The sequence below is a fragment of the Petaurus breviceps genome, unplaced genomic scaffold, assembly GCF_028583685.1.
Source record: "Petaurus breviceps papuanus isolate PSGF00001 unplaced genomic scaffold, PetGlider_PUasm1.0 90919, whole genome shotgun sequence".
Classification (NCBI taxonomy): domain Eukaryota; kingdom Metazoa; phylum Chordata; class Mammalia; order Diprotodontia; family Petauridae; genus Petaurus; species Petaurus breviceps.
Window position 1 is genome coordinate 36,096,115 of NW_027187378.1, and position 22,774 is coordinate 36,118,888.

At 36.6% G+C, this 22,774-nt stretch overlaps 1 protein-coding gene across 4 annotated transcripts in view; it reads left to right on the plus strand.

Moving 5' to 3' along the window:
- The window catches only part of SLC20A2 (solute carrier family 20 member 2), a 116,619-nt gene that overhangs the window by 645 nt on the left and 93,200 nt on the right, over window positions 1-22,774 (plus strand). The window contains exon 1 of one of the 4 annotated variants that reach the window (XM_069075805.1): window positions 206-449. The exons of 2 other annotated variants lie outside the window; for them this stretch is intronic. The gene's annotated coding sequence lies outside the window, so the exon portion shown is untranslated. Of the gene's footprint in view, window positions 1-205; window positions 450-22,774 lie in introns of those variants that run through there. One more of the 4 variants, XM_069075804.1, reaches the window with a different exon arrangement.

The following is a 22,774-nucleotide window of genomic DNA, read 5'->3' on the forward strand; positions in this document are numbered from 1 at the left end:
GGTGGGGGGCGATTTCAAGCCCCGCCCCCGCTCAGATGGAGGGCGGTGAGGCGGGGGGCGGAGCCTACGAGCACTCCCTTCTTCCCTCCTTCCTTCCTCCCCTTTCCCGGGAGGCGAGGCGGGGGCGGAGCCCATGAGCACTCCCCTCTTCCCTCCTTCCTCCCTCCCCTTCCCCGGGAGGCGAGGCGGGGGGCGGAGCCTGCCAGCACCCTCCCCTTCTTTCTGCTCTCCTCCCCCCTCCGCGGGGGGGGGGGGGGGGGGAGAGCGAGCGGCGCCCAGGGTGTGGGCGGAGGATCCAAGGCCAGGCGCGGTCTCGGTCCAGCTACCCTGCTAGACCGGACCACGTGCGCAGTGGGCTCCCCGGCGCTAGGCAGGAAAGGTTGACTGCTGGTGCGGCCCCAGCCCTGCCCTCGAGGGTGAGCTCTGGAGCCCCTGGTGCGAGTGGAAAGGTTAGGGTTGGGAAAGAGGTGGAAGGTTTGAGGGTGTTCCACGCGTGGGTGGGAGAAGGAGCATGTCCGTCGGACTGTCACGACTAAGCAGTAAAAATGCTAACTTTCTTCTGTGGGGGAGGGCGGGAAGGGGGCCGATGAAAAAAAGTCGTGGTTATCTTGTAATGTTGAGGAGGTCTACTGCTTTCCAAACAAATGGCTTTCGTTTTTTTGCACTCAGTTTACAACCCTGTTTCTTCCCTACGAATCTTTGGGATGGAGAATAGGAAATGGTATAGGATCAGGCTGTGGTCAGCTGGCTGTATGATTGGCAGTTGAAGTAAATGTTGCAAAAGTTCTAAGTTTGATAAAGAGTTTTTTTTGGTGGCTTATTGCTCTCAGTTTAAGGGCGGGTAATACATTTTCATAGATTTTCACCAGTAATATTGAAATATTAAAGATTTAAAGGGTTGGGATGGCTTTGCCAATAACCATCGACCCAAAGTGATTAATAGCTTGCGTTGAGCAAATATGGTAGTAAATTGCTGCATTAATAGATGTTGAGTTTACTGCTGGAAGGAGTAATAGACAAATTCATAATAGATTAGTAGCTAGAGGAGCTGATTTTTGAAACTATGCAATAGCAAGTTTCCTCTACATATTTGGTGGACCAGTAAGTTAAACAATAAAAAAGAAATTATATTGTGTGATTTTGTATAGTAGCACATGAGGTACAGTTCTAATGATTTCATAATAAATTAGAGCTGGGTATAAATAATTATGATATATATGGATATAGTCAGAGCAAAGGTTGGGGAATCAGGAAGTCCTTAATGAAAACTCCTGACTAATCTTTCATACATATGCTGAATACTTGGGAATGCTAATTTTTCAGGGTTCATTAGACAAATTACCATTTTTTGTTTGAGGCCTGTTATTAGAATCTCACAAATATGAACCATTCAATCACATCTCAACTATTCTCATGATTCTGTGGCCTAATTGCATTAAGTTGGTCACCCCATGAGCAATGTGTGATTGTATAATGGAAAAAGTTAGGCCAGATGGCATGGTAGCCTCTGCCTAAATCTTGCTTTTTTTCTGGGCCACAAAATTCATTTCATTAAATGTAATTAGCTGGCATAAAGAGTAATAATCTTAACACTAAGCCCAAGAAATGCAAAACATCAAAGTACGCTGATAGTATTTACATCATATCTTAGGTACCTATGGGTTGTTAGGCATATTCAGTGATGTTGATATAATTATAGATACGTTGTAAATGCTCTAATTTTTCTTTAAGCACCTTACTGTATATTCAGCTTCATTACTATACGTTAAGTTCTCATTTGTTTTAATTTTGTTTACTATCCCTTTAAAAAATCAACTGGGTAACTTAAGTTTAATGACTCATCTAGGGACAGTTGATTCAAATTACTATTGATTTGATACTTATGGCTTCTGAAAGTGGTATGGTTTGGAATTTCTGTCTTATGCAGATGGAAGATGAGTGATTAAGTAAGCCCCAGTAGAGAGTGAGAGGAAATGGAAAGTCTGATTCCTGAACTACTTTCATGCATTTATTCCTGAATTCTATCCTGAACCTTCTCTTCTCCCTTTACACTTTCTCATTTAGTGAACTCATTAGGTCCATGAAGTCAACTATCATTTCTGGGCAGATGACTTCCATATCTACATATCCAGTGCTCATATCTCTACTGAATTCCAGTCCCACCTACCCTTCTGTGTATCTCCACTTGGATGGCCCATAGACATCTAAAATAGAACTCATTATTTTTTCCTCAGACCCATTCCTCCTCCTAACTTCCCTATTTGTGCTGATGGCACCACATACTTCTAATCATCTAGCTTCATAACCTCCAAGTCATTGCTAGACTCTTCATTTTCCCTCACAAGCCATATCCAAAACATTTGCCAAGTTTAGATGTTTCTACCTCATCAACATATTACTTCCTCTCTTGAAATCTCTGTTGAGCCAAATTGTCCTACTTGCTATTCCTGGTACACAGCACACAGCATTCCATCTTCTTTTTCTGTTCCTTTGCACAGTCTGTTCCCCATTCCTAAAACACCTATCCTTTCTCACCTCCACCTCTGAACCCCTGTCTCCCTTCCTTAACTCACTTGCCATCTCCTTCAAGAGACTGATCACTGTTATTTTTTTAAAGAATATATCCTATATTTTCTGTGAACATGGTTTATGTCCTTTCCCCCTCCCTCCAATATAAGCTTCTTAAAGGCAGAGAGTGATACTTTTTTGCATTTGCAACTACAGGACCTATCATAGTACCTAGCACATATTAGCTAATTAGTGTTTATATGTTGTGCTTTGAGTTTGTCAAAGCACTTTATGCATGTTATCTTACTTGATCTTCAGAACAATCCTGTGAAATAGATGTTATCATTATAACCATTTTATAGGTGTGCAAACTGAGACTGAGAGGTTCAGTAACTGCCCTGGGCATTATGCAGCTAGTAAGTAGCTGAGGCAGGAGGTGAACCCAGAGCTTCTTGATTCCAATTCTAGCATTCTCTCCACTAGGCTGCATACATCCCTATTGATTGATAAAAGGTCTTGTATTTAATGAAAAGTGATGTGTCTTACTTATGTTTCACTTGTAGATAGCCATGTGGAAGGGGAAAAGATTCAGAGGATGTTTTGCTGTGGCTTTTTGTATAGCTGTGTTATATTTGCAAGAAGCTACCCTTGCCTAAATAGTCTATTCCATAGAGAATAGATAGGGGAGAGAATGGGATGAAATGGGATGGAGGAGATAAGACTGTTCCCTGATATCACCTGCATTTCAAAGCCTTTTTTTTTTTTGCCTTTTTTGTGGGGGAGGAGGCAGGGCATTTGGGGTTAAGTGACTTGCGCTAGGTCACATGGCTAGTAAGTGTTAAGTGTGTGAGGCTGGATTTGAACTCAGGTCCTTCTGACTCCAGGGCAGGTGCGCTATTCACTGCACCACCTAGCTGTCCCTCAAAGTCTTTTCTTAACTGGTATCTTCTTGGAACTGTTGACTGTTGGGTGTAAATACGAAAGTGGAGCCATTCCTACATGTGGGGCAAAATCCAAGAAGACCCCATCCTGATCCTCCCCCCTCCATTTTACAAATGATAACCCACCCTGTATTTTAATTGTCTAGGCTTCTAAATCTCTTAAACTTTACATACTGCATTTGCCCACAAATATATAGATATTCCTCCAGAGAAGGTTTTAAGCCAGGAAATGTTTAACTTGTTATATATTACCAAAAAATCCAGTCTTGGTGAATTTTTGTCCCCTCAGTCTGTAACTTCTCTAGCCTATTTTTGTGCATTGTCACTGAGACCAAGTCACTTTGACCCTGACATCAGTTCCATTCTCTCAGGCAGTCCACTCTTGGCTTAGGAACCATTTTACTCATTCCTTAATTATAAGCCTTTGTTGTTACTCCTCTTTACCCCACTTTCTACCTGTGCAGATTTTTGTTTCTTCTTAACCCTTCAGGACCAAGTCAATATTTCACCTCTTTCATAAAAGACTCCGTGTCATTCTCTGTTCTCTAATAGCACTCACTGTCAGTTCTACTAATTTGATCATATTTTTAAAACTTTTTTTCATCTTGAAGTGAAATTGTAAACTCCTAGAGGGCAGCAGGAATATCTTGTGCAGTATAGCTTTTGTTTTCCCCCATCATTTCCTGGGATGGTATTAAACTGTGTTACAGGCTTATGAATGTTTACTGAGTGACTGTCAGGTGCCAAAGTGGGATAACTAAGAATTAGAAGATATGGTTGGAGCCTGAGGAGACAAACTTTCATATGAAATTACAGGACCAGGTTAAAGTATGACCATAGTGGGGACCAGAATGTGATTCTCCTAGCAGATTGTGGAAAGATCAAAGAACTGGAACCAGGCTGTTCTATACAATAGTACATTTACCTCGAACTACCGTGATGCTGTACAAATCTGGATTTTCTAAGTGGAAAAGACTTTTAATGAAGGGACAGTAGAGTAAGAATATACTTTGAGAAGCCTAAAGTCAAGAGGGGAAATGTTTTGAGATGCTCAGAGACAAAACAGTCTAACTGGAACCGGATGGGGATTACAACTCCCAGCAGACAGCATGGGGCAGGGATTTTTATTTTTGCTTTAAGCCATATGATTTTTCCTCATGGGAGTACAGCTCCCGTTGTTCAGGTTGTGTGGGAAAGTAGGCTTCTATATATAGAAGTGTGTTTTACAGACATTTTTCTAGGAATTTATCTAGTCAGTACATAGATAGATGAACAGCTGAAACCAGATCCTTCAGATCCATGTCTTAGGGAGTCTCTCTGATTATGCTACTGTAGGTAAATTTCTTAAGGTAGCATAAATATTGGCATCAATAATCCATTGCTTTAGTGAAATAATACAGAATGATAGTTGATGTCATCATTCCTTCTTTTCAAAAAGCTTTTAGTGGTAGTAATTTTCCAGACTCCTCTCATCCCTTTAGGGTTTCCTGTCTTTTGTTACCTGCTTTCTTTGCCTTTGCAAGGAATGACGTCCATTTTTTCAGCTTGTGCTGAGCAAGAGAGGCTACTTGATGTTTGGGTCACAGTGGCTTCTACAGGATGTTTTTCTGGTGAAGAGGGGGAAAAAAGCAGTATGTAAAAATACGCCTTAGTTTTTGTCCCAAACCAGTAATAAAGTAGTTTTGAAGCATTTGGAGATGAAGACGAGGGCTTGCAAACAAAATACGGCAAAAACTGTGAAGGGCACCTGGTGCTCTCTGGAAACCCAACAAGTCCCTTTTGTTGGGAAGTGACTAGATGCTATTTTGGGCATCAGGCCATCCATAGAGCTATTGAATTTGAATGACACCACAGATATGGCAGTTTAATACACCACCACAACAGCTGTCCAGAAATTGGAGAAGGAAGTGCTTATCCTGGAATGAAGCATCGGCAGCAAACCTGGTCCCTGGTTAGCAATCAGGGAAGGACACATTACTTACAGGTATAGTATTTGGTATCATAGATCAGCTACATTTAGTTAAAAGCTATTGTTTTGTCTTCTGGACTAGGGCGTTATAGAAGAAATGATAGATGCCATTTTAATAGTATATTTGCACATATTTTGTCAATGTTTTGTCATTGAAACAATTAGGATAGTGGATTAAGAGTAGAAAGGGACTTCAGAGGACATTTGATCCAATTCTGTTGTTTTACAGATGAGAAAACTTAGGACCTAGAGACATTATGTGACTTGCCCAAAGTCATGTAGGTAGCACTAGAGAGACAGTTATGGATGCTATCAACAGCTGTGTGTATTCCCTCTCAATACATACCTTGTGAACGTGGAAAAATGAAGGTTCTTTCAAATCATTTTATTGCTACCTAATTAGTATGTTAGACTTAGTCATAATTCTAGACAATTCTGTTGGGCGTGGACTGTGAAGGAAGGAGAAAATGATAAATTGACCTACTTATTATAAACTGATCTACAAAGAATGTTCCTTTCTCACTTCATAAATCACAAAATTTTAGAGTTCAAAGGGACATATATGATTATTTAGTACAACCCTATTGTTATATGTAGGGAAGCAGGCATAAATACATTTATTATTTTGCCTAAGGTTGTGCAGTTTATGGTGATAGGATATAAAATTATAGATCAGCAGGAGGTCTTAGAGATCATTTAGTTCAACACTTTCCTTTTGTAGAAAACAGGTTCAATTAAATATACCAACACATAATTTGCTTTATTTGTTGTTAGACTTTTTAGAATGTTCACGAATTGTCCATGTAAATGTAAAAAACTAATGTTTCCTGAGGGCTACCTGTCATGTCAGAAAAAAAGCACTAAAATAAACTATTTTGCAGCAAAACACATCTAATATTTTAAAGTATTTTAGGGGAATTCATCTTTCATTCTAAATTCTGTATATAAGTAAACTCTTCATGTTCTCTTTCCTGATTTTCTGCTTAGCGTAAAACATAGTGTAATTTAATGGAATGGAAAGCTAAAAATTTTAACTCCCAATATTTTAATCTTAACTGTAACAGTAAGACTTTTAAGAATTTTTACTGCCTACTATTTAGATATTTCCTAAAATTTGGTTGATTTTAAGAGAATATGTTTGTTTTTTTCCAGGTATTTTGGAGGGCAGCTAAATTCAGCATCAGTGTAATCTTTGAATATGAAGGATTGTGTGTATACTAGATTCAGTATGTTCTCAGTAGCCATGGATTACCAGGATTGCTGGTCTTCAAGAAGTTCCTTCCTTCAAAATCCAGTAGAACTCCTAAGGACCCACCACCATTGTTCAGAAGTAAATTGAGATGTGTCACATATCCTTGAACAAGATCACAGAATGTGTGGTGAATATGTTAAGATGTTCGTGGAAGAAAGGAAAAAGGAATAACAGTGGGAAAAGGGGAGTCATCTTGAGGAATCTCCAGTGCCAATAGAATTACTAAGATGCAATGAAAAACATTTCAAAAAATTCAGATGCCTGTATAATGTGGGTGACACAGCAGCTTACAAAGATACTATGCTTACCATCTATTTGGGTATCTGCTTCCAAATTTTCTAATTAATACGTCATCACATAGATTCTGTTTGTAATCAATATGCCGTTCACTATGAATAGAGATACTATGATAGAAATGTAGATGAAGAAATGCCACCAATTCATTGGAGTGATAGCAGCCAGAAATTTATGTCTAATTGAACAGTACAGATTAATAGGTACTGCTTATCTTTATCAGTTTTAAATTGTAGCTTCTTCATCCAGTCTTTTTAGCCAGGAGACCTACTTCTTTCTTGAATAAAAAAGACAGTTCAATCTGTGATTGAGTTGAAGATTTGATTTATATAATCTTTCTAGCTTTAAAAAGAACATCGTTTTTGTTTTCTTTTGTTGTGGTCATCCTACCTTGGGATAACTTGTGAAGTGCAGGCAGCGTCTGTATATAGTGTCTTACATAGACTTTGTGGGGACAGAATTAGAGAGTTCTTATTCTTTAATAGTGTACTTCTCTGCAGTTTCCACCTTTCCTTTTTCTTTGGATTAGGAAAAATAAGAACTACAAGGTAGTCTTTATAAAAATGCTGAAACAGAATTGGTGTGGTGGACAAGGAACTTGTGACTTTGAGCATGGTGAAATTATAAAGTTAAATTGTTATTCTTTTATTCTAACCTTTATATTTCAATGAAAAAGCTAGTATCATTTGGATTTATTTCATTGTTTTGAAATAATAAAGATAATGTAAAAGACTTATTTAACCAATTTTAAGCTATTTCAATTAAATTCAGTAATTGTAATGCCTACTATGTGCTAGGCACTATGCTAGAAATGTGAAAAGAAACAAAGGAATGAGCAGAACCAGTTCTTTAGCATTATCTCTGTTTTTAGATAGCTTTTTGATATGTGTTTAATATTTAACAAACTAGAGACAATTCTTTGAAATATGCTGTTTCCCTTATTTTTGATAGAATTTGTGTGTCATATGCTTTATTTTTACCTATATTATGTTGTAATTATGCATAATTATCCTGAAAATTCCATTAACAACTAACAGTAGAAGGTTCACATGTAGGAAAGCTGCGAGCAGCTTGTCTGTGTTTATACTTTTTCAGTACTTTGCTTAGTTATAATGGAAAGATAGTGGTTATGAACTTCTAGTGCTTTAGGTTGGCTAATGATTTGCGGTATCTAGTTTTCTTAGATTCATATATTATTAGAAATGATGATTTAATGCCTGTTAGCTATTTTTCTCCCATGTTTCTGAAAAGTTTCTGGTTTAAAGACAGTTCAAAAAGTAAACTTTTAAAAGAACAAAACCCCAAATATTATTATTGTAAATTATGATACATTTGTGAGATTTAAAAAATCTTCTGACAAATTTATGTTGACATTTTTAAATATCAAGTTCATCTCTTATTGATTATCCTGATCATCACTAGACTAAAAATGGGTCTGAGATAATCACTTCTTGTGAGTGGTCCTTATAAGTAGTATTCAAACAAGGGTTGATCAAAACCTAAATTTTTATATTCCCCATCCAAGTCTACATGTACAGAATGTGAAATGAGCAAACTACTTTTTCCTAAACAAACATATTAGAACTTTTATACCCATATGAGTGTTATTCTTGACTAGACTCCCAACATAAGACTCATGCACTAAGTGATTTGTTCCTTCTTTTGAGCAGGCAAGGACTTAGAGAATGAAGCTAAGCCCTGCTTTTTACAGATGAAGAAACAGACTTAAAGAAGTTAATTGACTTCCCTGAGTTTGCACAGGGCGTAGATAGCAGAACACATATTGGCTCCCCCGTGTTTTAATTGCAAATCCAGTGTTCTTTCTACTATACCACACTACTGTTCAAAATGTGTTTGAAATTCTACTTTTCTGTTGAAACAACAGTGGAATTGTTTGGTGTGATCGCCCATCTTGTTCACTGTATTTGGGACTAAAAGATTTTTGGCTGTTTTCAAAAACCAAATCTATTCTTTCAATGACTGTTTTCCACCATTGAGGATATTCAGGGGTATACCAGAGGCTTAGAAAGTTACTCCAACCTGAAATGTCTCCATGATGGCCTATTTGGAACCCATCTATAGCCAATGGTAGGCCAACATGAGTGAATTATTCACCTATGTAAATTGACTCTGAGGTTCATCATGGCTGACCATATAATTAAGTCATTTCTTTATATGATTGTGTATAACACAGTTGTAGTTAAAAATCTATCACTGGAATAATTAGTTTCCCATGGTGATTGCTTTGAAGGAGACAACAATTTATATAATGTCTATTAGATTTGTTTTTTAAAAATCAGACATTTATTTATAGTGATACCTCATACAGTGGGTTGATTTAGGTATTGAAATGCAGAATAATTTGATAATGTCCCATGGATTATATCTCAAGATTTGAAAACTTAAGCAAAAATTAAAATGTTCATTCTTTTAAAAGGGGTTATTTAATTACATTGAGATTTCCCCTCTGGACTTAAGTTTCCCAGTCAGTAAAAGTGAGAGGGACAGACTCAATGACCTCAAAGAACTGACAACTGTAAAATTCTTTGGTTCTATAATCCATTTCCTTTTATTAGACAGTGCTGAATGTCCTTTTTTTCTCTAATGTTGTAGAAGTTGGCAAGCATATCAGTTTATTTGTTGTTCTGCTTATTGATGACATTTCTTTCTAAACCTTTACTCATCATTTCTTTAGAATACTGTTTTCTGCCAGATCCCATGATAAGCTGGATTGACTAAACTAATACTTTAGATGAGGGAAATTAACTCTTCTGGCAATAGGTATATTTTTCCTTCTTTATTGTTATGTTTAGGAATCCTGGCTCACCATTTAATCAGTGTTTTCTGTTCTGTTTTATGTTTGTGTATGATACAGGTTGTAAAATGATGAGTAGTTTTAAAACTTTTCAGTAGCAAATATAAAGAGAATTGGCAAATGAAGTTAAGTAATTAGCATTCATATCTTTTAATGCCATTTTAAAAAATCAGCTTTTTTATTTACACAGAGACATTGGACTTGTTTAAATAATTTATGACTAGGTATTAAGAGGTTGCATGATTACTATTACTTTGACAGTTTCCAAAATAAAATTTGAATCATCAGATATTTTAAACAAGATAATTCTGTATTCTTCCATAAAAGGAGATTTTTGTATGTTCCCAAGGCAGCTATGAACAGTGGAAAGAATACTAGACATTGGAACCAGGAGACACCTTTGAACCCAACCTTTGACATGCTGGCCCTGTGACTGTGGGCAAATCACTTTATCTCATTTAGGGTCATCTATAAAATAGGGGATAATACTGAGAGAAATAATTATTTCTGGCATATTAATAACCAATTATTGAATTCTGACTAAGGCTTTTTCTGCCTTCCCTTCCCTTACTTAGAAATCAGCCGTTACAGATTATTTAGTCAACCTTTGAAGTGCAGGTCTCATAATGAGATGAAATCTTGGGCAAAACTGACCCAACTGGAAAACTCAGATCTGATCAAAAGGTAAACTGATGGATTACAGCCCATTGTGTTTTACTCATACAGGTCTGGGTAAAAGTGAAATCCCCCTTTTGTCTAGATTTCCCTAGACTAGTGATATGGGTATAGATAAGTCTCTTTGTCCAAGATTGAGTAAACAGAGTCCTGTGCCCCAGCCTCTCATTAGAATAAGCCCACCTTTCTTCATAATATTCATTCTTCTCATTAATTGTTAACCAATTAGAGTTGATTGCCACCACTCTTTCAAGGACATGTAAGTATTGAGTGGGTTCCTTGAGGGCACTTTGGCATTGGAGAGTGCCACTGATCCTTTTATTAATTTTTGATGGCATGATTAATGAAATGATTACCCAGAAACTATATCAAACTTTTTATGTCACAATACTTATAGGACTTACCTCACAGAGTTATTATGAGAACAGATGAGTTAATATGTATAAAGTGCTTTTCAAACCATAAAACTTTATGCAAATGTCATCTGTTATTTTTATTATTCCAATTTTTAGTTTAAGGTGGTTGATAATTAAGAAAATTGCTTTCATTTTTATTTCCTAGGGAAATTACCAGAAATTTGAAAATGTTAATAGTGGCAAAGTTTAACTTCCCTATTGAGTTGATTAGCTAGTGTGCCAGGGGAAAGCTGGAGACATTTAGTATTGTTTGTTTCACTAGACTAATTTCCCATAGCTCCACGGGCAATTGGGGTTAAGTAACTTGCCCAAGGTTACATGGCTAGTTTTTTTTTGTGTGGGTGTTAAGTGTCTGAGGCCGGCCGAACTTGGGTCCTCCCAACTCCAGGGCCAGTGCTTTACTCATTGCGCCACCTAGCCACCCCACCCCCCAATGTCTTTTGAATTCCATACCTTTTGAATACCTAATATGTCTTCATTTTTACTTTTGCTTTTCTTAGTTCATTTTGATCCATACACAAATTCATTTGCCATTGGTTTTATAAATACATATCCTTTTGAGATAAGGATTTCTCCTGCTCCTATGTCCTGAGGCTGTTTATCTTAACATTCTTTATGTAGATTGGTAAAGGGTAAATGTTTTTCAAACATCCTTTTTCTTGGGACAATGTAAACATTTATGAACAGCAGCGGTTGGTCTTACCTTTGAAAAGTTTAGACTCCTATTGTACCACAAGTTAAAATTCATTGAAGTTGAATAGTCCTTTATACTAGCCAATTTAAATAGAATTAAATAGCTTGTAATATATTGCTGAGTAGAAGAAATGAATCTTTTCAGTTACCAAGGATTTTAAATATCCTTTGAGATGATTGTTTTTAATATATCACACGAATTCTTAGGTAACTGAATTGTGTTAAAATTTCCTAACAAAGTTTTCTAAAATTAAGCAAGCTTTGAGTTGATTGTCAAGGTCCCAGCTCTCTGTGAAGTTCCATCAATGTAATTTTTTAGCCTCCTCTCTGTCCATATCCAAGAAAAAATAATTTCTTGCCTCTTCTTGTCTCTCACCATCTCCTCTTTTACATGAAACTTTTAGTCCACCCAACCATTCCAGTCCCTTGCAATCTGGTTTTCATCCTCACCAGTCTACAAAAACTATTATTGTTAGTGACTTCTTAGTTGCTTAACTCTTGCCTTTTCTCAGCCCGTATGCTTATTGACCTCATGTGCTAATGTATTGCTTATTGATTGTTATGCACTTGCTTTGTGACACTCCTTTCACCTAATTCTACCTATCTAATCATGCTTCCTTCTTTGTACTTCCTTTTCCCTCCCCCCAAGTGTGATTTCTCTCAGAGCTTTGTCCTCAGTCCCTCTCTTCAGTATCTACATTTTTACCTTGGTGCTATTTTCTTCAATATTCAACCATTACCTCTATGTATATTCCTCTCAACATTTTGTGTCTAGCCCTTATCTCTCCTCTGATTTTCAGCCACCTGTGGGTAAAAATTAGCTACCAGCTCCTCGAACTCAACATGCCCAAAATAGAATTCATCTTTCTTTCAACTTGTACCTCTTCCCATTCTCCCAATCACTCAGACTGGGAAATTTATTGTTGACTTTTTCTTCTTCACTTTGTACTCCCCTTCAATCTGTTGCCAAGTCCACTTGATTTCTCCTGCTACAGCATTTCTTACATCCTTCTCTTTCTCACAACTCAAACAGCTACTACTCTAATTAAACTCTTAACACATCTTCATTTCCTGCACTAAATTTACTAAAAGTTTTCTGAATCGTCTCCCTGTCTCTGCTCTTGTAGTTCTCCAATCCATTCTTCACATAGTTGCAAAATGTTCTTAATTCAAAGGGCTGACCATGTCCCTACCCTCCTGGGAGCTGAAGTAGCACCTGTTGTTTCTCTGTTAAAATACAAACAACCTGGTATTTGAGTCATTTCATAGTCTATCTTCAAGCAGTCTTTCCAGCCTTTTTTTGTATGTCAATTCCTTTGTGAAGTCTTTCCTGCTCTTGCTTTTCATCTGAAAATAATTTTTCTCATATTTCTTATAACACTTTGTCCAGCCTTCGCATTCTACCCTGTGTCATACTTCTTTGAGTACTTAGGTGTTTTATTTCCCAAGTAGATTATAAGCTTCTTGAAACCAAGGACTGTTAGTTTTCATTGCTAATTATAATCCTTAGTACCTAACACCTGACACATAACACTTGTACATAGATTTAATAGATGTTTGTTGTATTGAATTGAACTGAATTAATGAAAGAGAAAGTTCCATTATGGCTTTGTGCTCTAACAGATTAATCTCATAACCATCATCATTCTGTTTTTCCCTCCCTCTGATTAGGACAGGTGGAAAGAATGGGGCTTGGTGGTGCTAAAGAATTATTTTAAGAAACTAAACTTATTTTGCCATTTTGCTAGGATTAGTCACCTAAAGAGAAAGAACATAAGGAACATTTAAATTATCGATTTGAAAAATAAGTACATTGTTTTTATAGCATCATAGCTTTTTGGAACTGGAAAGAACTTTAGGAACTATTTAGACCAGTCCTCCTGTTACTGACGTCTACAGTCATATAACATGTAAAGTGGCCAAGTCAAACCTAGAAACTGAGGTCTCCATTGATCTTTTTCTTAAACCACCCTGTTCTTTTAATGTCAAAGCATTCTTCTTAAAAACATAGTGGAGGGGCGGCTAGGTGGTGATGTGAATAGAGCACCAGCCCTGGAGTCAGGAGAACCTGAGTTCAAATACGGCCTCAGACACTTGACACAAAAAACTAGCTGTGTGACTTTGGGCAAGTCACTTAACCCCAGTTGCCCTAAAAAAAAAAAAAACAACATAGTGGAGCTTTGCTTTTGCTTTTATGTCACCCAGTAAAGAGAGTTTTGTATGTTCCAAAGGCAACTATGAACAGTGGAAAAAATACTGGACATTGGAACCAAGAGACACCCATTTGGGAGTTCATTGAATGGGGATAGTTATCCTAAAATACCAACTTATTTATCATTAGTTATGTGATCTGTCTTGCAATTTTAGCTTATAGACTCTAAGTAGTTAAACTCATTATGTGTTGAGGCTTTAGTTCAGGAGTTCATAATTTGGGGTCTCTTTTTTGGGGGAGGACCTTTAAAAATATTGCTATAATTTCAGTATAATTGCTTTCCTTTATAATCCTATGTAGCTTATTTTATGCCTTTAAAAACATTATTCTGACAAGGGATCCACAGGCTTCCCCATACTGCTAAACAGGTCATCCATGATACCCACAAAAAAGATTTAAGAACTCTCTTCGTTAGTGTGTAACTAATTGTGTTCCCCAATCCAAAGAAAACAATTATCTCATGGTTGTGGCCTTTGTCAAAATCCTTGTCTCAGTGGTCTTGCCTGGAAATAATTACACTATCTGTCATGAGATGCATAAAGAGACTGAGAAATAAAGGTTCAACAATGAATATGTTAGAATTGTTTTTTGTTTTTTATGTTCAGTTGTTATCCATTCATGGGAAAAAGGTTTGGAGGGCATTACTTTTCAGATGTCTGTCAGGTTGAAGCCATGGATAATGTGGTATGAATGTTCTGCTCCATATCCACTTATGGTTTTAAAGGGGAAAAAAAAGTTGTTTGGGAAATGAGATCCCTGTACCTCACCCTTTGGATTAAGATGCACAGTTATGGGGAAATCATCATCGTTGATGTTCAAGAAGATGACTAGAAAACATACTTCTGGTATACTGTCTAGAAAGCTGAACGTACGAAAAAATGAATTTTCTTGGAGCAGCACACTAAATGAATTTGATGACTCAGCTAGCTGTTACCGATTGGGTGACTTACAAGGTCTCTCAGGGCTTAAGAGTGTCGCCTGCCTGTTTCTGGAAGTCATTTTTTGAATGTTCAAGGGATAGAGTTACATTTTTTGATGATTTTAAAACTAGGACAATAACATCTGCACTGAGGATTTTTTCTAGTACAATAATTGTCTTCCCTTATCTGTTTTTTCACCTAGAAGTGATCCGGTGAAGGTCTTTGATATATTATATGAATTTGGAGGTGGGCAAATTAGGGGGGGCAGAAATATTTTTTCTTGCCTTTTCAGAACTTGATGGTCCACCTCATCTCGCTTAAAACTAGCCCTTAGCAAATAGAGATGCTGTGTCTTGCGGTTCTTTATGAGCAAATACATTATCTTATGATCTTCTGGGCCTCCATTAGTGGGCATATACTCATTTGTCCAAACCAAACACTAGGTTTTTAATGGGATATTTTGCTTTTGGTGATAATCGGTGCAGCTACTTCCCTGCCAACAATGAAAAGTGGTGAAAATGGTTACCAGAAATACTTTCTCCAGAAAACAAGTTATGAAGAGAGACAGTCACCATATGTATACTATGCGTATATTAAATAGAGGAAATTACAGAGACTCATGTAAACTCAGAAATAGGAAATGAGCACCAGTCATTCAGGGGTGGGGAACCTGTGCCCTTGAGGCCACATGTAACCTTCTAGGTCCTTGGGTGTGGCCTTTTGTTCTTTTCCTCTTGAAATTATTATGGATATTTTTTGTATTTACTTTCTTCTCTACATGTAACACTTCCCCCTTTCCCTTCTCTCCCCTTGGCCCCAGTAAAATGAAATCTGCTTGAGGGCAGGGACTATTCATTATTTTTGAGGGGTAAGGTCTTTGTATGACCAGTATCTAGCACAGGACCTACATGATCTTGCATATTTTAAGCCTTTAATTGAGCCCTATTTAATTCAGTTCTTTCTAACATTCATATCTGGGACTTTTCCTCTTCTCAACTTTATTTAGCAGAAAAGTGATAAAAGAAAAACTAAATTTTGGATTCTTTGATATTTAATTTTGCGTTGTTTTACTTTTTTCACATAATACATTATTTCTATAACAATCACATTTATTAAGAATTTGTTTTTGGAGCATTGCGCTAGGTTTTGGTATTATCAACATCAATTTAAAATTTTTTTGAGTTCTAAATTCTCTCCCTCCTACCCCTCTCCCATCCTTTGTGAAGACAAACAATATGATATTGATTATACATGTGAAGTCATGCAAAACATAGGGGACTTCTTAAAAATGTGACATCCAATGCCTATAAGATACCCTAGGAAGGGAGATATGTTAAAAAAAAAAAAAGAAATATAATAAAAACATCATAGGAAGCTACACATAGGTTTTAATAAGTGAGGTCCAGATCCAATAAACTTCTGATTGGAAGGATCAAAAAAAGCTTCCTGGAAAAGGTGACATTTCATCTGGGCTTCAAATGATGTGCAGAATTTTTAACAGGCAAAGGACAGGGGGAAGGAAGGGTATTCTAAGTGTAAAAATTGACATGGGCAGGACTATGGAGGGAGAAAATTTATAGGATTTGGGAATGGAGCCTTTAATAGTATATTTTGGAGCATGAAGTAGCCTAAATGACATGGAATTAAATAACCAACATTAGTTTCTCCTCTCTGGAATTGTAGGTAGGAGATCTGAGTCTTTTTTTTTTTTTTTTTTGCCTTTTGGAGGGCAATTGGGGTTAAGTAACTTGCCCAAGGTTACAAGGCTAGTTTTTTTGTGTGGGTGTTAAGTGTCTGAGGCTGGAACCCAACTCGGGTCCTCCTGACTCCAGGGCTGGCACTTTACTCACTGTGCCACCTAGCCGCCCCCTGAGCCTTTTTTTGATAGTTCCTAGTACCAGCCCCATAACTGCTGTGTTACTTGGTTTGGGGAAAATTTTTTTACTACATTTGTGTCTATTTTTAAAGTGACTTCTCTACTTTGTAGGGACGATTTATGAGATGGTATTATTAGGTTCTTCCCTATTTTTATATAAGGGTTTGAAGAAGGAAAATTGAATGCTTCAGAAAAATAGTACCATAATGCAATTTTTAGCTTAGCAATATTACTTGACTAATAGTTTTTCCCCCTTTGTTGTGTGAGTTATCATTGGTTTGTTTAATTCCTATGTTTCCATTGACTGTAAAGCTAATGATTATCTCAGTCTTCAAGTTTTGGCTCAAGTTTATTTACTCTTCTGATTTGTTGAATACTTTTTCTTTATTTTAAATTAATTTATTTTTAGTTTTCAACATTCATTTCCACAGGATTTTGAGTTCCAGATTTTCTCCCCATATCTCCCCTACCTCCCACTGCAAGATAGCGTGCATTTTGATTACCCCTCCCCCCAGTCTGCCCTCCCTTCTATCATACTCCCCCTCTTATCTGCTTCCCTGTTATTTTCTTGTAGGGCAAGATAAATTTCTCTACCCCATTGCCTGTGTCTGTCTGACCTAATGAGAGATCAGGCCTGAAAGGTATCTCCAAGGTACTTGAAGAGTGAGAAGGAGATAGGGAGAGGGGAAGGCTTCCTTACTTTCTTCCACTCTTGTCTGGAGAAGAATTTGAGATTAGTAGTGTTTCCCAGTCAGGGAACCATATGTTGAGGTTTAAGTTTCGGGGTGCTCAAGACCCCAAAATACCGACATGCCAGGTCCTACTGAATGAATTTGACTCAAGCCTTCTCTCAGCCAAAGTAAAACAAAGTTTATTAAAGATTTTCCATATTGAGCAGACTCTTAAGGAGCCTAAGCATTTGTGATGCTTGTATTGACAAGCGGCCAGATTGAATCTGAGCCTTGTTGAATACTTCTGAAGAAGACCATAGACTTTGTGTTGGAAGGGACCTTAGGAGACATTTAGTCAAGTGGTGAGAAAACTCATGCCTAGAGAGCTTAAGTAACTTTCTTCCCAAGATAATACAAGTCATGAAAAGCACAACTAGAATTCAAACCCAGGTTCTTTGACTTCAGATCCAATACTTTCCACTCCACCATGTTGCCTCCCACAAATTCCTCCACTACAAATTGTTAAACAAAATTTGGGCAAATCTCCCATTCCTCAACAGATTCATATATACTCATTAATATGTCATGTATTATAAAATACTTTGAAGATACAAAGTATGGCGCTCTGATGGAGCTGTGATCTCTGTGAAGTGGGTTCTCCCTCCACTGGTGCAGCCTGAACCCCATTCACACTCAGTGAAATCTCTGAAGGCTTTTCTTTCTTGCTCCAAAATCATGATTTGGCGCTCTTTCTAAAAATCCCCCATGGAGGAATTCACCCAGTATTTTAAAGGAGCTCCTAGAACTCTTGAAATCTCATGAGTACTGGAGGAATATGCAAGCTCTCCATTGATTTTACTTGCTTTTTGCTTCACCTCATTTTCAGATTAGACATCTCTTTGTTTATATTTTTTAGACCTCTTCTTTTGAGCTGTACTTCACTGGAAATGTGTTGTAGCTTAGTCACCTACCACTTCATAGGCTTCTCCTTTGGTAACCCATAGTTTCGGTTCTTCAGAGATGGTGGTATCCTCTATAGAACCATACTGCATGAGTGGAAGAATAGAATTGTTTAAAAGAGATAGGCCTTTATTTTAAAGAGAAGCTTGGGGTCTTTAAAAACACTGAAATTTCCCAAAGGCAGTTCAACCTTCTGTTCCATTTAGTTTCTGGGTTTATTGTCCATCTATAGTATCTCTTCAATAGATGTGTGTGTGTTAATATATGTGTGTGTAAATAATATTTTTATATTAAAAAATCTATGTGTGTATACATTCTAGATAGAGGGGATGGAATATTCCAGGGCTTGGTCTAGTCAGTACAATGTTATCTATAAGCAGGAGCATGTGGAGGGCAGAGTTTCTTATTTTTGTGTGTCTTTCACTGCATCTGGGGCCATCTCCAGTCATCTTGATGTGTATCTGGCTACTGGACCCATTTGGCTCTGGAGGAGAGAGTGAGGCTGGTGTCTTTGCACAACCCTCCTTCACTTAAATCCAATTCACTTGCATATCATGGCATCACCTCCATGATGTCATGGTCCTCTTCTAAATTGAAGGACAGGCAACAGCCACGTGTGTCATGGACTTCTTGGGCAGTCTGATGAAGCCTTTGGGCTCCTTCACAGAATAATGTTTTTAAGCTCATAATGTAAAATATGTGGGATTATAAAGAAACCAATTATACTGGAATACACTTAAAGAATTAAAAAAAAAAAACAGGTTCATGGACCACAGGTTAAGATCCCCTGATCTATAAAGACTTTTTCTGCCATTTGGACTTTATGCTAGACTTCTTTAATTATGATAGGAAATCAATTTTGTAAGCACATTTCTCTCTTAGACCTCACATGATAATAATAACCAGAGGATCTGTTCTACAAAAGGTTTTTTTTTGTTATTTTGTATTTTGAGCAATCTTACATGCATAAGAAATACCTTTTTAATGGGGTGGCTAGGTGGCGCAGTGAGTTAGAGCACTGCTCTGGAGTCAGGAGGACCTGAGTTCAAATTCGGTCTGAGACACTTAACACAAAAACTAGCCAGGTGACCTTGGGCAAGTCACTTAACCCCAGTTGCCCTCCAGAAAGAAAAAAAAATACCTTTATAGAGAAATGTGTTTAATTGTATATTTTGCTCTACCAAATCAATACTTTTTAAAAGTTGTCAATAACAAGGCCTGGTAAGATCTTGTTTTCTTTGTACTGTTTAGTCAATTGTGTAACTTTAAAGATGCTATGTAATACAGGTTATTTGCAAAAGCCTGTTTTTTTTTTCCTTCTTGTGGATAACGTCAGCAAGAATGCTTCCATGTGTGCAATTATTCTTGTAATTTTGCAGATAGGAAAATAAGCATATAGATGAGTAGTTGCTTATTTTCTCTTGATTGCTTTTCTTTAGTCATGATGATTATTGAGGTGTTTTGTTTTTTTTTTACCCCCACAGGCTCTAGCATCCTTCTTTCTTTCATAGACATGGAGAATCCATCTCAACCCCTCACCTCCTCTGTATAAGCTTGGTCTAAGTCAAGTAGACCTCCTCATTTTTTACCTGATTTCTATTCCTTATGTAGCTCAATGTCTAAATAACAGCTTTTCTTTAACTGATAGAGAAGAAAGTTTGTCACAGAAATTTTTATAGATATAAGTTCCTTGAGATTGTCTGACTTAGATAATCTCTTCAAGCTTTCTAAACTCATTTTTTTCTACACTACGTTTGTTTTATAAGGTGATAATGCATAGTCTTCCTCTGTCTTCTGTAAAATTTAACAAATGACTTTATAATTTAAATCAGTATTACTCTTAGCTTCCAAATGTTTTATGTTTGGTAAAGAGATAAAATATTTGCTAACTGAAGTGGTTATAAACCTTTTGGATCTATTCATTTTGGCCATTAATTTATATTGGTTAAATTCCTTAGCAGATGATGATAGTCTATGATAATTATCTATTCTTTTATTCATTTCCAATTTTTTATCTAATAACTTGTTTAAATACATTAGGTTGAGGTTATTTCAGTTAGGTACCATACATTCACATTTTGATTCTTATTTAGTATTTGTTTTAAAACTTGGTAGTCTGATTATATAGACAGAGACTGTATCCACAGAAGTAACCAATAATTTCCTGTCATTTAATGTTTCATTTTTTATGATTTTTTGGGGGTGCTCATTATATCTATCCTACTAATTCTCTTTGTGAACAAAATGTTGTAGGGGGTTGGGCTCCTTAATACTTTATAAACCTTTGCCCTTTCTCATCTCTTCCACCTGAACCATATTTTTCAATGTCTTTTTCACCTATGTCCATGTTTGCATCGAATTCACAAAATATTAAGATCTGTATTGATTTTTAAGAGTTTTGTTGACTTTTCCATATAATTTCTCAGCCTTCTAATTCTCTACAACAGATTTTGGTGCATAAACAATTTGTGATTATCTTCATGGTGATCTTACAGATAAAGTTTCTCATGGGCACTGCAATACAAGATGACCAAGTGTTCCATGAAATATTTCTTGTTGCTTTTGGACACATGAGAAGCTCACTGCTTCTCCAAGAAGAAACCTGTGAATCATCTGTTTATTTAATTGCAACTTTCTTTTGTATTCTAGTTTTATTTTTGATAAGACTGTCCAGATTGATGTGATTTGGTTCTTCTAGTAGCATATCCACTTGTTGGTCATTGTACATACAGCTCATCTTTAGAGTACCAATAGCTAATTTAATGTTCACAAGTGGACTAAAAACTGATTTTATGACATCTTTTGCCTATTTTAAAAATATTCTGCCATTGTTATTATAAATTTGGAGGTGGGCCACATGAGGCTGAGTGCCATTTCATATTTTTCTTTTGTGCATTATCCTGGATAAAATAATTCATCTGGAACAGTTTTCCCAAGTAAAACCATCTTCAGCTTTTCACCATCTATTTTCATCTATTGGGGTGGATAGGTGGCGAAGTGAGTAGAGTACCGGCCCTGCAGTCAGGAGGACCTGAGTTCGGATCTGGCCTCAGACATTTAACACACACACAAAAACCTAGCTGTGTGATCTTGGGCAAGTTACTTAACCTCAATTGCCCTCCAAAAAAAAAAAAAGAAAAAATAGATGGTGACCAAATTAGCTGCTTGAATATATAAAGGCAATTTTTTGTTACTGTCACTTAGTTCTAACTAGTTTTATTTGCTTATTGTTTTTAATGTTTGCCGATCTTTCTTTGTTTAATTTGGATTATGAGGCCAAAGTGCAAGACCCTGTCTTTGTGTACTGAGTCATTACAATGGACTATAGACTCAGCAAGTATATCATCACTCTAATGAAGTCCTGTTTTTCAAAAATTTATTTTCTTGATAATTCCCCTGTGATGGGACATAATATTACTTAACTTAGATATTAGATTTAGTCTCTAGAGAAGAAAATTCTTTTAATGTCATGTAATGATTCTCACTTTAAAAAAATAAATTATTTTTAGGTGTAACTATTTGGCTTTCAAATAAAAAATCTAGTATGGATTGAGAGTGTTTTAAAGTTTATGAACTAGCATAAAAAAGTCTGTCTACAGTCTATCTATAGTATATCTAGTAGTCTATTATCTATAGCACTGCTGTCAAACTCAAATAGAAACAGTCCCTCCAGGCTGCATATCGATTTAGAAAACCACAAATTAACATATCTATGTTTTGTGTTTTTATTTTGTTAAACATTTCTCAATTACATTTTAATCTGGTTCTGGGAGCTTTTGAAGGGTAAAAGGCTACATTTTGTAAGTAAGATTAGGTTAGATACTTGTTTCCAACCCAAAGTTTATCTTTCAAGATTTGGGTTTTTGGGTTGTGGTTTTTTTTTTTTTTGATAGGATTGGTAGTTTCATTAGTATAGGGAATTCTTATTACAAATGTGGATCGGTATTTCCTTTGCAATTTGTAATATTAGAAGAACTCCCTAATATAATGAGAAATTAAGTGATATATACTGTTAAGAACTGTCAGCGTTCCAATTCCTGGCCAGCCTAAATAGCCACCATTTTGATGTGCTGGTGGCTTCAAATGAAGACAGTAATTGTCTTTTAAGTAAATTGTTAGGTTGAGTACAAAAGATAAAATAAGTACAATTTATTCTTTTGTTGATCAGACAAACAGCTGATTAATAAATTTAGGTTTTTTTAGATTTACAGAATAACCTTTAGTAAATTGTAGGAAAAGGAAGGTTGGTTGTACCAGTCTTGTGGGTTAATTCATTATTTTTTTCTAATCATAAAGTTTTTGCTCTCTCTAAAGTTGGCCTTTACAGTATTCTAGAGGAAGATTAATGAGATAATATTTGAATAGGTTTTTGGTTAACAGATTTTCCCTGACTGGGGATTAAGGGTTAGGGGTGGGGATCCAGAGAAGACAATTACTTGTTCCAGAAATAGTACCTTAGTTAGGACCTGAAAAAAGTGCTGCACTTCCCCACGTCAGTCAGAAAACATTCTGTGTGTTCTCTATGTGCCAGATACTGTGCTTCTTGCCAGGAAAACAAAGAAAGGCAAAAAC